Raw genomic sequence first — 13,902 nt, forward strand, 5'->3', positions numbered from 1 at the left:
CCCAGAGTCTGCAACAACTGGTGGCCTCTGCCGAGCACAGGTGCTGCCATCTTGGGAACAGACCTCCATGGTTGCAATATTTCACTTAAAAGCATTGTTGGCTCCTTTAACAGCCCTTTTGAAGGCTGTATGGAGCCACCAATATAATGATCGAGTGGTTGAACCCTTTGACGTATCGCTGTGTCTACTCCCTCGGCTCTCAAGTCTGCACCACCTTCTAGTACAGCACCATTACAGCACCTCTGGCTGTGACACCATTTTAAAAATATCCATATCCACCTTCCTTTATTTAAATTACTTAAACCTTCTCTATATTTTGCTTGTGTATTTGGTCTTCCTGATTGGATGTCATCTTCCCTAGACCTAGCACTGATGGTTGAAGAATCAAACATGTATGTAGCCCTAAACATTGGTGATTTTTACTGTATTACTCTCCTTCTAGAATTGCTTATAGATTGGCACTGCAAATTGTAAAGTGCTTCTGGAGGATTTCAGGCTTACAATGTTGGTTTGCCTCATGATATCTTGGCTCTCTGCTCTTTCAATATTTTTTTCCAGGATTTACAGGAGTTAATTTACTGAGCGAGTACCACAAAAGCTTGGTTTACAGGTGCAGCAGGCTATCAAGAATGTTTGCCTTCATTGCTAGAGGGATTGAATTTAGGAGCAGGGATGTTATGCTGCAGCTGTACTAGGTACTGGAAAGGCCACATCTGGAGTATTCCTTGCAGTTCTGGACTCCTTACTTGAGGAGACGGTCCAGAGGATATTCACCAGGTTGATTCCAGAGATGAAGGGGGTTAGCCTATGAGGAGAGATTGAGTCATCTAGAAATGCGCTCACTGGAATTTAGAAGAATGAGAGGGGATCTTATAGAAACATTTAAAATTATGAAAGGCATCAATAAGTTAGAGATAGGTAAGTTTTTTCCATTGGTAGGGGACATAGCATCAAGATTCAGGGTAGTAGATTTAGAACAGAGATGAGGAGGAACTGCTTTTCCCAGAGAATTGTGTATGTATGGAATTTTCTACCCATTGAAGCAGTGGAGGCGACCTCAGGAAATACATTTAACACAAGTTTGGACTGATTTTTTAGATTTGGGGAATTAAGGGATATGGGGAAAAGGCAGGAAAGTGGAGGTGATCCAATCATTAGTTCAGCAATGATCTCATTGAATGGTGGTGCAGGCTAAATGGGCCAGATGGCCTATTATAATGTTCTTAAATTCAAGATGTTCTTGGATTTTAATCTCCATCACACCAGTAGAGAGAAGGACCAGCCCTACAGGAAAATGAAGGCTAATGTCCAACAGGAAATTCATGACCTTGGTACAGATGGTGAAGAGCTGCTATAAGGGGTCCAGAAGATTATTGATAACCAGCATGTGCATGGATTCTCCAACACTGTCCACGTGCCTCAGTGCCCAGGATCCACTCATGAAAACCAAGTATGAAGATATCAGGGACATAATGACAAAGATGTTGGAGGAAACTCACAAGTCTCGCAGCATCTACAGGAGGAAAATATTTATGTATAACTGATGTTTGTGGCCTGAGCCCTTCTTCAAGTTTGGGACACAAGGTCAATATTCAAGGATTTACTCAACAATGACATAAGTTTTTGTGACGATGTAATGGGGGGGGGGGGATATTATACTGACTGCTTGCTATTGGCTATGGCTATAGAGATACTCCAACCTACTGGTATAACAGATGGAGATGCTTTCCCACTGTCCAGTTTAGTGGCTGTCATATGTTAATAAAAGCCCAATATTAGTATAACACTTGTCTGGTCAATGTCTATGGCATATCAGTTTTTGATGCCATTCAAGTTTAGCTGCTACTCTTGACTGAAAAGAAGTTGTAAAGACCAAATTCAATTGAGAAAGATTAAACAAGGCTTTGGCAGCAAACTGTACCTCTGTTGAAATTCAATAATTGATCATATCAGGAAACATTGGAATAATGTTGGACTCTGTGATGGACAATGTGGTCCAATCCTTAACCAAAAATAATTAGTTCATCTTCGCATGCCTGCTGAATAGAGCCAAGAAGAAGACTAACTGAGCACTGAAAGTCAAAGTTGCATTGGTGGAGAGAATCAGTGTCATGGTTCTCTGCTGGTTGTATGAGACCAATATTCTGACTCACATTTTAAGGGCTCTTTCGGGTTTTGTTCTGCCACTACACACATAATGCTGGTTAAACTAAGGAAAGTGGACTCTGGCCTTGTGGAAGGTGCACTCCATGACAGGGAAATAAACTTTGGTCAGTAATTTTGGAGTAAGTGGTTATTTCCATGAAGCATTTCTGGAATATATTAGGTGATTTTTTTTTAATTATCTTGGTCTGAGGAGAAATGAGTAATATTATCATGGAAGGCGATTGTAATTGTGAGTTAATGACATGGCAGAATCCAGGAAAATTAATTTGACCACAGCAGGAGTTGTCGATGAACTCGTTGAATTTACAATATCAGAGATAGTGGAGGTCCTTCATAAGAATTCTTCTGGATTAAAAAAAAACTTTATATATGATTTTAGAATACATATATATTAAAAAAAAACAAAACCACACCTACCCACAACAGACCCCTCAAAGGGAGCAAAACAATTATATACGCTGTGTGATGTGCCAAATTTACAATACCAAAAAAAATTAAGATATTTCCAAACCCATAAATTTCAGATAAGGTGACCACATCTGAACAACAAAAAAAAAAATCATGCAAATTATATGTTATTTTCTCCACATAAATACAGGATCTTAACTTATTATGCCAGCGGACTATATTTAATTCCACATTATCTTTCTATGTAGTCGCAATACATTTCCAATGACAAACAAACAATGCCATTTGAAACTTGTCCAACCCTAAACCAGGAACTAAAGATATAGTATAACCAAACAAAAAAAATAATGGATCCAATGGTAATTTAATCTTGAATAATTCTTCAAAAATTTTTTTAATTTTTTTCCTAAAATGGTTGAACTTTATCACAAGACCAAACTGCATATAAAAACATTCCAGTATGAAGTCCACTTCTAACACATAAATCTGAATTACTAAAACCATATCTTTTTAAGTTTTCGGGAGTCAAATATAGCTGATGTAAAAAATTATAGTTAACTAAACTATACCTTTTTCTGGCTGTATTCAAACATGGAGATGAGATAAGACCTGCTAGAGCTGAACCATATTGGGCATTGGCATTAAACCACAGCATAGTACAGTAAATCCCTATTATCTAGAACTCAAGCAACCAGCAGCCTCAAGCAACTGGAAAAATATCGGTGTTAGTTCTTCATTCTCACCATGCACAGTCTCAAACAACTGGAAAATTCATTTTTCCTGCATTTTCCAATTCCTGTAGGTTTTGGATTACACTGTACTTACTTTAAGTATTTCCAATTAAAATTCACTCCGTTACAAAGATACCAATAAAACCCCACACTGATGGTGAGTAATCTACTGCTTTCAGGAGAAAATTCTTACAAAATCAACCCGATCAGGAAAAGACATTATATGTCTCAAGTAATGTTCCCTGGTCTCAAGAATGAAGCCTAAACTTACAACTGATTGAGTGAGAGTTAATGTTCAGGGCTGACATCCTCAGTGTGGGCTTTTAGTATAAGCCTTACCTTCAAGTTCTCCAGATGTTGAACATCCCAGTACTCACCTGTACTGGAGGAAACAGAGCTGGCTTTCAGCTCAGGGAACTCTGTAAAACAGAGCTCCAACTACCTATTGATGTAAATGAGAGCTAGTCATTCACTCATTATAATTCTTGGTATCTTGATCAGTAATGGCATGCTGGCTGTGCACTGCACATGTCCTAATGGAAACAATCAATATTCCTCAAAGTGAATGTACTCCAGACAAGAAAATATTAAAGCTGTTTACCACATTTATAATTAAGATTATGTCTCTACAAATCTCATCACAGATACAATTTTTAAAGTTCAATTTTGACTGAATGCAACACCCTTTTAAATGGTGCACTGCCAGATAATGTTCACAAGAAGAATAAATGCAGTACCTTCATATCTCAGCAGATGTACAATTAAGCTTTTTTTTCTGAATAAAGGTGGTCCATTAGGTTAATATTAATACTATGCTAGGCTTTATGGATGAAGACTTTTTTTAATGGACCATAAAAGCATTATGTCCCATATGTGTGTTATCAACTAGCTTTTACTCAGGCAATTCGTTGTGAAGGGCTACTGACTTCATAAAAGGTCTATTGTGAGTTTATTTTATGCACAGAGCAGAATAAATGTCAGTCAGACTTTTCACCCTGACACACACTCAGATGATTCAATTTAATGTCAACTGTTTGTAAACAAATGGGAGAAGGTTTTCCAGGTACCTTGTCACTGAAAAAAATGGTCTTATAAACAGATGGTTAAACTGATTTCAAATTATGTAGTGAGATCTGCATTGGCAGATTCTTTAATTAAGTTTGAGGAGGTCTTTTGCTTGTGGAATTTAATATATGCAAATCTATTTTAATATATGGAGTATTTTTGCTTCTATTTCAAAAGCAAACAAGGGGGTTGCTGAAGGTTGGGCTCATCATCAAGTAAATGTGCTAATTAAAGAGTTTAATCACTTAAAAATACTGCTGAAAGCAGGAAGTATTTCCACGAAATTAAAAGGAAGATGCTGATAATTATGTCATTATGAAGGAACTGACGAATGTTTGTATCATTCACCTGTATCGGACAACAACTAAAATTTGGAAAGAAAAACAATCATAAATGCTCATTCTCTTTGAAATACATGCAAAGAGTAAAACAAAACGTGTTCTGTCTTTCTGACTGTGGATGGCTTGTTTGAAAGTACCAACAGATTTCACTTCACTCTGACGTCTGAACCGTGCAATATCTGCAGATATCCGAGGTGAATGAAACAAGAACGTCTGCAGACGTTATCAATGCACAAAAGTGCTGGAGAAAGTCAGCGGGTCCTGTGGCATCCAGAGGAGGCAAAGCTATACGGCCAACCTCTTGGGCCTGATATTACATACCTTTCTCATACCTTGACGAAGGGCTCAGGCCCCAAACTTCGGTTATATATCTTTGCCTCCTGTGGACGCTGCTGAACCTGCTGAGTTTCTCTCCCACTTTATTTTGTTTACGTATTTAATCTTCAAAAGCTGCAGACCGAAAAAAAACAAAAATGCTTTTTTTTTCCATTTCCTCCAATTTATTGTGCAGTAGATGGCATGTTTCAGAACATGTAGATCAGATTTTCTCTAATAATCTTAGTTTACATACTGCAAAGGGCAACCTCAGTCTCTGGATTGCCAACTCACATCATGGACCTGCAAGGGATTGGTCCCTCAGGGCTGTCTTTCAGCCTTGTTTGAATTTATGCACTACATTATTTCTCATGGGTCTACTCCGAGTGTATTAAGTCACTCCCTTTAGTAATATATGGGACGAGGCTGATGGGGAAAGAATGTTGATTTGCATTAGCCAATTAAATAAAATATCGCTCAGATATTTTTTTCCAATATGAAATGCATTCAAATGCCCTTCACTCCTCATTCGTTTCAGTTTCCGTTTATCGTAACAGAATAGATCTTTTAGACAACTAATTGATTTTTGATAGGCTCCATTCTAAACATAGCTTCAAAGTTTGAATTTTAATGTTAGACTTTAGCACTGCAACAGGACTTCTGGCCCATGTACCTGTGCCTCCCAAAAAAAAACATTCCCAGTACACTTTTCAAGGGTGAGACGAGCCCCTGGAGGAAACCCACGCAAGCAAAGGGAGAAGGTATAAACTCATTACAGGCAACGCCAGATTCAAATGCAGGTCACTTGCGCTGTAATAGCATGGCACTAATCTCTATGTTAATGCCCTGTTATTTTAAAGAGTTCTTTTCAACTTTACATCATCATGGTGCCAAGAGACTTTCTGTCAAAGTTTGCTCACGTTTTATTTTTGTCACTGACTCCGACGTACAATTTGAAAAAATAATGGAAACAAGAAAGGCTGTGGCAGGGTTTAAATGACATGACCTGCTACAAAACCAATAGCAGGGCAAAAGGAGTCACCAAAGCTTCAGTTCTAGATAACTTAAAACCCTCTAAGCCTGATAAGACCACCAGTACAAGGAAGAGCCATTGTACATCCCCATGTATCCTGATCATTCTCTGCTGTCAGTATCCGAGGATGATATGTGGGCTACCTTCAGGAGAGTGAATCCATCAGGTCTGGACAGTCCCTGGCCAAGTACTGAAAACCTGAGCTGACCAACTTGTCAATGTATTCACAGATACCTTCAACATCTCATTCCAACAGGGCATGGTACCCACCTGCTTCAAACAAGCGTCAATTGTACCAATGAGAAATAAGACCATGGTGATTTGCCGAAATGACTATTGGCCAGTGGCACTCACATCCACAGTGATAAAATGTTTTGAGAGGCTAGTGTTGAAGCATATCAGCTCCTATCTAACGATGACACAAATCCATTCCAATTTGCCTACTACAGAAGAAGACCTATTGCAGATGTCATCTCACTGGCTCTACACAAAGCCCTGAAACCATGGAAGCAAAGATGCAAACATCAGGATGCTCTCTATCGACTACAGTTCAACATTTAACACCATCATCCCCTCAAAACTGATCAGCATAAATGAAGACCGGGGACTCAATATCCTTTTAGTGCTTTACTTCTGGTTAGGGAGAGGTCACTTTTTCAAAGAGCAAATAGATACAACACTGCATCACTACAATCCTTGATTTTCTCACCTCCAGATCACAGTAAGTGAGGATCAGTAAGAACATCTCCCCCACAATCTCCATCAGTACCGGAGCATCACACAGGACTGCATTCTTATCCCCCTGCTCTACTCACTTTACACCATGACTGTAAGTCTCAGTACGACAACAGCACCAAGTACATTTGTGGGTTGTGTAAAAGTGGGTGATGAGTCAGCTTAAATGAATGGCGATTGAAAACTTGGCTGAATGGAGTACTAACAGCAACCTTGCACTCCATATCGCCAAAACCAGGGAGAGGTGATTGTGGAATTCAGGAGGGGGAAACCAGTGATGTACTGGACTGAGTGTAAACAGCAACATGGGACTGAAGAAGACACCACATGATCGAGTGAGAATCAGAATCCGAATTTATTGTAATAAACATATGTCACCAGATCCATTCTTTTGCAGCAACACTCCATGATCTCAAAAGTTCCTCAGGCTAAATCCCTCAGACTAACAGTCATAGCGCTCTCCATTGAAAACTCTCAAATGCATCTTCACAGGCTGAAGAGAACTCTTTCTTGAGTAAGTGTTTGACTTAATACATTGTAGTGATGAGGTGGCAAAGTAGTTTGATGCTTTGGTTAAAGAGAGTAAAAATACAATGTTGGAGAAACTCAGCAGGTCAAATAATGCACTTTTTGAAGTGATACAAGGGACACAGGAGTATTGGAGCCAGAAGCACAAGGCTGAGGAACAACTGTGCTTCTCACAGGCAGTGAGAATGTGGAACGACCAAAGGAACTGCTCACACTAACCACCTGAGACCCTCATATGTACAAAACAATGTTTATATATTTATTTGTATAGATGAAATACTTGTCCTGGATATATTTTGTTTGTCTGTACATGTGTTATGTCTGGTTGTGTGTCTGCATGTTTTTGGACTGAGGACTGAAGAACACTATTTTGTTGGGGTGTACTTGTACAATTGTATGACAATTAACTTGAGTTGACTTACTTTATATTGCAAAGATAAAGATACATAACCAATGTTTCGGGCTTCAACCTTTCATCAAGGGCTCAGGCCTGAAATGATGGTTATGTATCTTGATCTTTGGTATATAAAGTCCACTGTTTGATCTGTATTGTGTTTTTACTTCAACCACAGTGCCTGCAGATTTTCGCATTTTACTTCTGGTTAGAGAGAGGTCAGTTTTTCCAAGACGGAACAGATACAACACTGCAATACTTTCCAAAGTTAACCAAGTCTGGAAGGCATTTGTTGTGAAATGCAAGAAAAAACTGTGGCCTTTTGAGACTGATAAATAAAGTCCTTTTTAGCTATGGGGCCCTCATTTATTCAGTGCACAAATGTGGCTTTTATCTGCAAAAAGGAATATTATGATATGGTCAGAAACAAATACAAGTTTATGTATTCATTTATGGAATAAGGGAGTTCTTATTTGGAGATTAGTGAGCTGTCCCCTTGAATTTCTCTCGTCCCAGTGGTCAAGAAACTCCCAGCTGGTTTAAATAGGATGCTCTAGGATTTTGATATAACATTTAGTAAATGTATGGAAACAAATTTGCAAGTCATGAAGTTTATTTCTTGGTGATTGAGGCCAAGTTTAATCAAAGTATTCTTGGCAAACAGGTTAGGCATCTCAATGCTGATGTGCTCTCTGACCTTATTGTTGGTTGGCAGAAGGGGAGCGATTTGAAAGATAATAACCTCTTCCGTTCCAGGTGGCATCAAACATCAGGAAGGTGGTTAAAACTGCTAGGCATGTGGGATTCCAGCTTGAAGCATTAACTTTGCATGTTCCTCCACCCAGACGCTACCCCTGACCCTGATGAATATTTCCAGCATTTTCAGGTTTTGTTTCAATGTTCCTGAGTTACAACTTTCTTATTACAAAAGACGCAAAAAATGGTCATTCAATCCCAGGAGATCCATTTATACTCCTACATCTGGTTGTGTTTCTCTGTATTTAATTACACTTTCCAATAGGATGTCATTTAAAACTTTTGAAATTGGATTCTTATTTCTCATTGATTATGTGCATTCACCATATATTTTTGTCATCTGTTTTACCCATGGTGATATCTCATTGGGGTTTTAGGAATGGCAGCATAGATTACACCAGCTTTTGTAAATTATATATCCAAGTGACTCTTCCAGTTAATTTTCTGGTCAAATCGTCGATGACCCCTACTGCCCCTCAGACATCTTTCAGCTCCTTCCATCGGAGAAGAGATACAGGAGTATCAGAGCCAGAACCACCAGGCTGAGGAACTGCTTCATCCCATGGGTATGGAAACTGTTGAATAACTGATGAATAGCTCAAGCAAACCCTCTGTGACTCAACTATTTGATTAACAATAATATTTACCTGATTTCTGAAAATATCAAACTCATTGAAGTCAATGGCACAGGAGGAAATCACTTAATCTGTTATTGTGGAAGCCAGTCCCAACAACAGCAAATCAAACCACCTTTCACTGCAGCTCCCTCCTTCATTCTAATTCATTACCATTGACCTTTACCTTAAAACGCACAACAATATCTATGTCAACTAGTTATGCCATGGTCAAACGTCAACAAGTTTCGTCAAACTTCTCTTCATCCTCTCTGAATGACACTGAAAGCTTGCAACATTTATTAGATGCCCACTTGCACATTTCTCATCAAAATTGCTCACTTGAGACTCAGTTAATCTCTGACAACCCTGTAGAATTTTGAATTAATCTGTGCAATAGAGTGATAAAGCCCAGAGTATAAAATTATGGTTTAGCGATTGATAGTAACAAGATTTTACAGTGCATGTTGGGGTACTTAATGGTCTCTCTCTTGTTGACAGATGTTTGAACATACACGTTGAAATGTCATTAGTATTTGTAACTCATGGGGTAATATGATTCACTCATTACACAAGGGAACATTCATCATATTTACTTGAATACTTAAAAATTCTGATGGATCCACATTTAAACCTCCAGGAAGTTAAAAAGGGTACACAGTCATCCTTTTCTTTTGAAACTTCAGCAGCAGAAGACATAATATTGGTTAAATCTCTGATGTCCATGCAAGCCATGCATGTCAAGAAATAAAAACAGAAAATCCTCAGTAGGTCAAAGAGCATCTGCGGAAAGAGAAGCAAGAATTAACGCTTCAATTCCAATGAAGGCTTTTCAACTTAAAATTTGATCTGATCCGCTAAACATTTTTAATTTTATTTAAAACTTCAGCACTGTTTTTTTTTTGTTTTGTTTATTTTCATAAGAGATCTGAAGAAATGCAATTTCTCCGCCTGATTTATTTAGAGTTGGAAGAAGAAGGAGTGAGGAATATATTTTGGTGGAAACACTTGCAGCTTTGAAATTTTCAAACAGGGTTTCTGTCTGATGAACAGGCTGATTGGCAGGACACCTGCTTGTCACACTTGCATGCAATTGGTCCTCAGATGTCAGGTAGGCTAAATCAGACCTGTTGAATGAGAAAGAGAGGTGGGGGCGGGTGTATTTCGCATTGTATGAGAGGATCAAATGAGTACATAAAGCATCGTATATATTGGATCGGACCTTTTCTTCACCAGTCTATATATTGAAAATGGATTTCTCCTTTACAATGTTGGAAGAAAAAATCAGCACCCAACCCCACTGGTCATGAATCACAGTCAGAGAATGTTGAGGAAGAGGCACTTTCTGCCCACTCATTCTATATTTATCCAGATTTTCTGCAGGATTTTTAAAAAAAATTATATAATTTAGACATATAATACAGTAACAGGCCATTTTGGACCATGGCCCCGTGGTGCCCAATTTACATCCAATTAACCTACAACCCCCGGTATGTTTTGAATGCTGGGAGGAAACTGGGAAAAGCCTACACAGACCCGGGGAGAATGTGAAAACTCCTTACAGACAACACAGGATTTGAACCCTGGTCCTGATCGCTGGTGCTGTAAAGGCATTGCGTTAACCACGCCACCAACCATATAATTCACTCCTTACCTTTTAGAATTACCTGTCCAAATGTCATTTAAATGTGGCAATTATATGCTCCTCCTCTGGAAGCTTGTTCCAGATGTACAACAGTGTCCAGGTGAAAAACATATCCCACATTCATATGGAGAGCACCCTCCACAATGGCACAGTCAGTGTAGCGGTTAAGCCTACATTGTTACAGTGTCAGTGACCTGGATTAGAATCCAGTGCTGTCTAAGGTATTTGTACATTCTCCCTGTGTTTGCATGCTTTTCTTCTGGGTACTTCAATTTCTTCCCTCATTTCAAAAAGCAGATCAATGAGATGTAATTGGGTGGCACGGGCTTGTGGGCAGACCACGTTGTAGGTCTAAAAATAAATTATGCTGTTCAGAAGTGTACAGAATACAGTGTGAAATATACCCTGTAGCACAGCAATTCTTAATTGGGGCCCTGTAGATACCCTGGATGGGGGGGGGGGGGAGGGGGGCAGCACATTTAAGTAAAAGCCTTCTTTCCTTTTAACCTCACTTAACATTAATATTTTTAATGTTGTTTATGTGTTCGGTAGGAAAGAAGCGCAGAAGAAACGGAAACTTGACTGCTTCATGGGGAAGGAGGCGCATAACCTTTGGCAGAGTTCCAAGGAGGGAGGAAGCGGTGAGAGGTATAGCCGAAAAAGAATGGCTGCTGCAGCAGAAGGAACAGAGCTGTGGCAAAAAAAAATGTATATCAGTGAGAGTGAAAGTGACATTTAAAGCACAACCTCCTGCTTTGTAAATCGAGGTTGGTGGGTGAGATTACAAATGATTTTTATAGATTGCACTGGGTCCTCTGGGAAATCCAAACAAATGATTAATCATCCAGTTGAGCTCTTGCATGGGGTGACATTTCTTCAAGCTCCACATCCCTAGGCTGCAGTCTTTCATGAGGTGCATGTGCTGTTGATCTTACCTCCTCTCAAAACTGTTCCTCTCTGTCGATTATCTACATTAACAGCTGAAAAGACTGAATGAGGTTTACTGATGACAGTGTCGCAGTTAGTGTGACGTTATTACTTCGCCAGCTACCTGGGGTTGAATCCACTGCTGTCAAGGAGTTGGTGCATTCTCCCCATGCCTGCATGAGTTTCCTCCGGCTGCACTGGTTTCCTACCATTCTTAAAAAACATATGGGGGTGGTAGGTTAATTTGGATGCAAATGGACGGCATGGGATTGTGGCCAAAATTATTATTTTATTTACAGCACAGTAAAAAAAATGAGAGAAGCAGAAAGACAAAATATGAATTTCAGGGGATCACCCGTCTTTAGAACTCTTCCTCATTGAGCAATGGAAGCAGGAGCTATGAATATCTTCAAGACAGATGCAGTGGTTCGCAAGTGGATGAAAGTTTGCAAAGGGCCATCAGGCCTGTGTTGAGATTACAATCAGACCAGCAGACTATAATCAGAGAGTAGCCCACTTCTGGACCTCATTTTGACGTTTGCTTGTATATTCAAATTAAAAAGCAACAGACTGAGAGAAAGGCCAGGCTGTTGGTGTAAGAGATTTAAAAAAAGGCACTGGGATTAAGAACTGCAAATGATTTATGGTTTTTAGACTGCAGGTATATGACGTTACAGTCAAGGAATTTTGCTGTTACACGGGCCATCTAAAATGGAATGTGCAGGTACTTTGAGTCAATTCCTGCCCCGCGCTTTATCCTGCAGGGCCCCTACAACCTTTTGGAGGAAGACTGCAGTGTAAATCCTATCGGAAAAATTTGTTGATGGCCATCCACTCTACTGCACGTCCAAGCCCTGGAACTGTTGCTTGCAGTCTGAAAAGGCACCCAGTGTGAACGACCACATGGCCAGAAATTATGTTAATTTTTTTACCATGATTTTCCTGATATTGCAGTGTGAAAACCATAATATATAACAGATGAAAAATCCTTTTGCCTTTATCAGTGCCATTGTGTGGAATATTCATACATGGAGCGTCAATTATTATTATAAATTTAAATTGTTTAATTATATTTGAATTTGATAACAGGCAGCTTGATAACAAGGCCCTACAGCCCATAAGATGGTACTGCCCAAATTGCACTCAATTAACATATAACCCCAGTACATTTTAAATGGAGTCCCTGGAGAAAACCCATGCAGACATGGGGAATATGTACAAACTTCTTACAGGCAGTGTGGGATTTGAACACTAGTCTTGATCGCTGACACTGTAACAGCATTGTGCTAACCACTACATGCCACCCATGTCATTAAGTATCAAATAAAATAGGGGAATGGATCAGCGGTGATGTGGCCCTGTTGATCATTATACATGTTGAGCAGGGTTTTTTCCACTTTTGTGGGAAAGGAATACACTCAAAGTTATGTATCAGTGGCATCAATTCCATGAGAGTGAAACAAGTACTAGGACTGCGGAGGAAAGCATCTGCTGACCAGGCCGGCATGTTTGGCGTAGCATTTAGTGCAATGCCTTTACAGCCACCAGAGATCAAGTCCCATGCTGTCTATATGGAGTTTGTAAGTACTCCCCATGTCTCCAGGGGAGTTTGTAAGTACTCCCCATTTCTCCAGGGGCTTCGGTTTCCTCCCATTGTTCAGAATAGGTTAATGTGGTGTAAAATTGGGTAGCATGGATGTATGGGCCAAATGGCCTATTATTATGCTGTATGTCTACTTTTTTGTTTCAGAGTTAATGGCACTCTGCAGACCATCTCAGAAATTGGAATTAATTTCTCAGTTGTGTCCACAGAAGTAATATATACTTTAAAAAGGTATCTCTTTATCAATTCTGCAGCATCTATCAACAGTGCAAGAAGACCAAAGAGATTTTTCACATTGTTCACCAAAAAGAATATTCCATTTCAACAGACGGATGTTGAGGATGCAGAGAGCCAGCTTTGGATAATGAAGGAAATAAAGGAAGACACAAACGAAAAGCTTATGTGTACAGTTGACAAGAGAGTGTGGGAAACTGGAAAGTTGGGAAGACTTTAAGATATTACAAAGAACCACCAAGCAAGCAATAAAGAAAGGGAAGAGAGATCATGAAAGTAAAAGACATAGAAACAGAAACATAGAAGATAGGAGCAGGAGTAGGTCATTCGACCCTTTGAGCCTGCTCCGCCATTCAACGAGATCATGGCTGATCTTAAAGTTCAGTACCCCGTCCCCGCCTTCTCTC

The 13,902-nt window shown here is 39.5% G+C and overlaps 1 long non-coding RNA gene across 2 annotated transcripts; it reads left to right on the forward strand.

Moving 5' to 3' along the window:
* Positions 1–4,279: 4,279 nt before the first annotated feature.
* Positions 4,280–13,657, forward strand: LOC138752619 (uncharacterized). 2 transcript variants are annotated; one of them, XR_011350768.1, is made up of 3 exons: positions 4,280–4,368; positions 11,284–11,498; positions 13,516–13,657. It is a non-coding gene; the product is annotated as an uncharacterized lncRNA (long non-coding RNA). The 2 variants fall into 2 exon arrangements; XR_011350769.1 differs by having other exon boundaries at positions 11,284–11,379.
* The last annotated feature ends 245 nt before the right edge of the window (positions 13,658–13,902 follow it).

This window comes from Narcine bancroftii, chromosome 2 (genome assembly GCF_036971445.1).
Source record: "Narcine bancroftii isolate sNarBan1 chromosome 2, sNarBan1.hap1, whole genome shotgun sequence".
Classification (NCBI taxonomy): Eukaryota; Metazoa; Chordata; class Chondrichthyes; order Torpediniformes; family Narcinidae; genus Narcine; species Narcine bancroftii.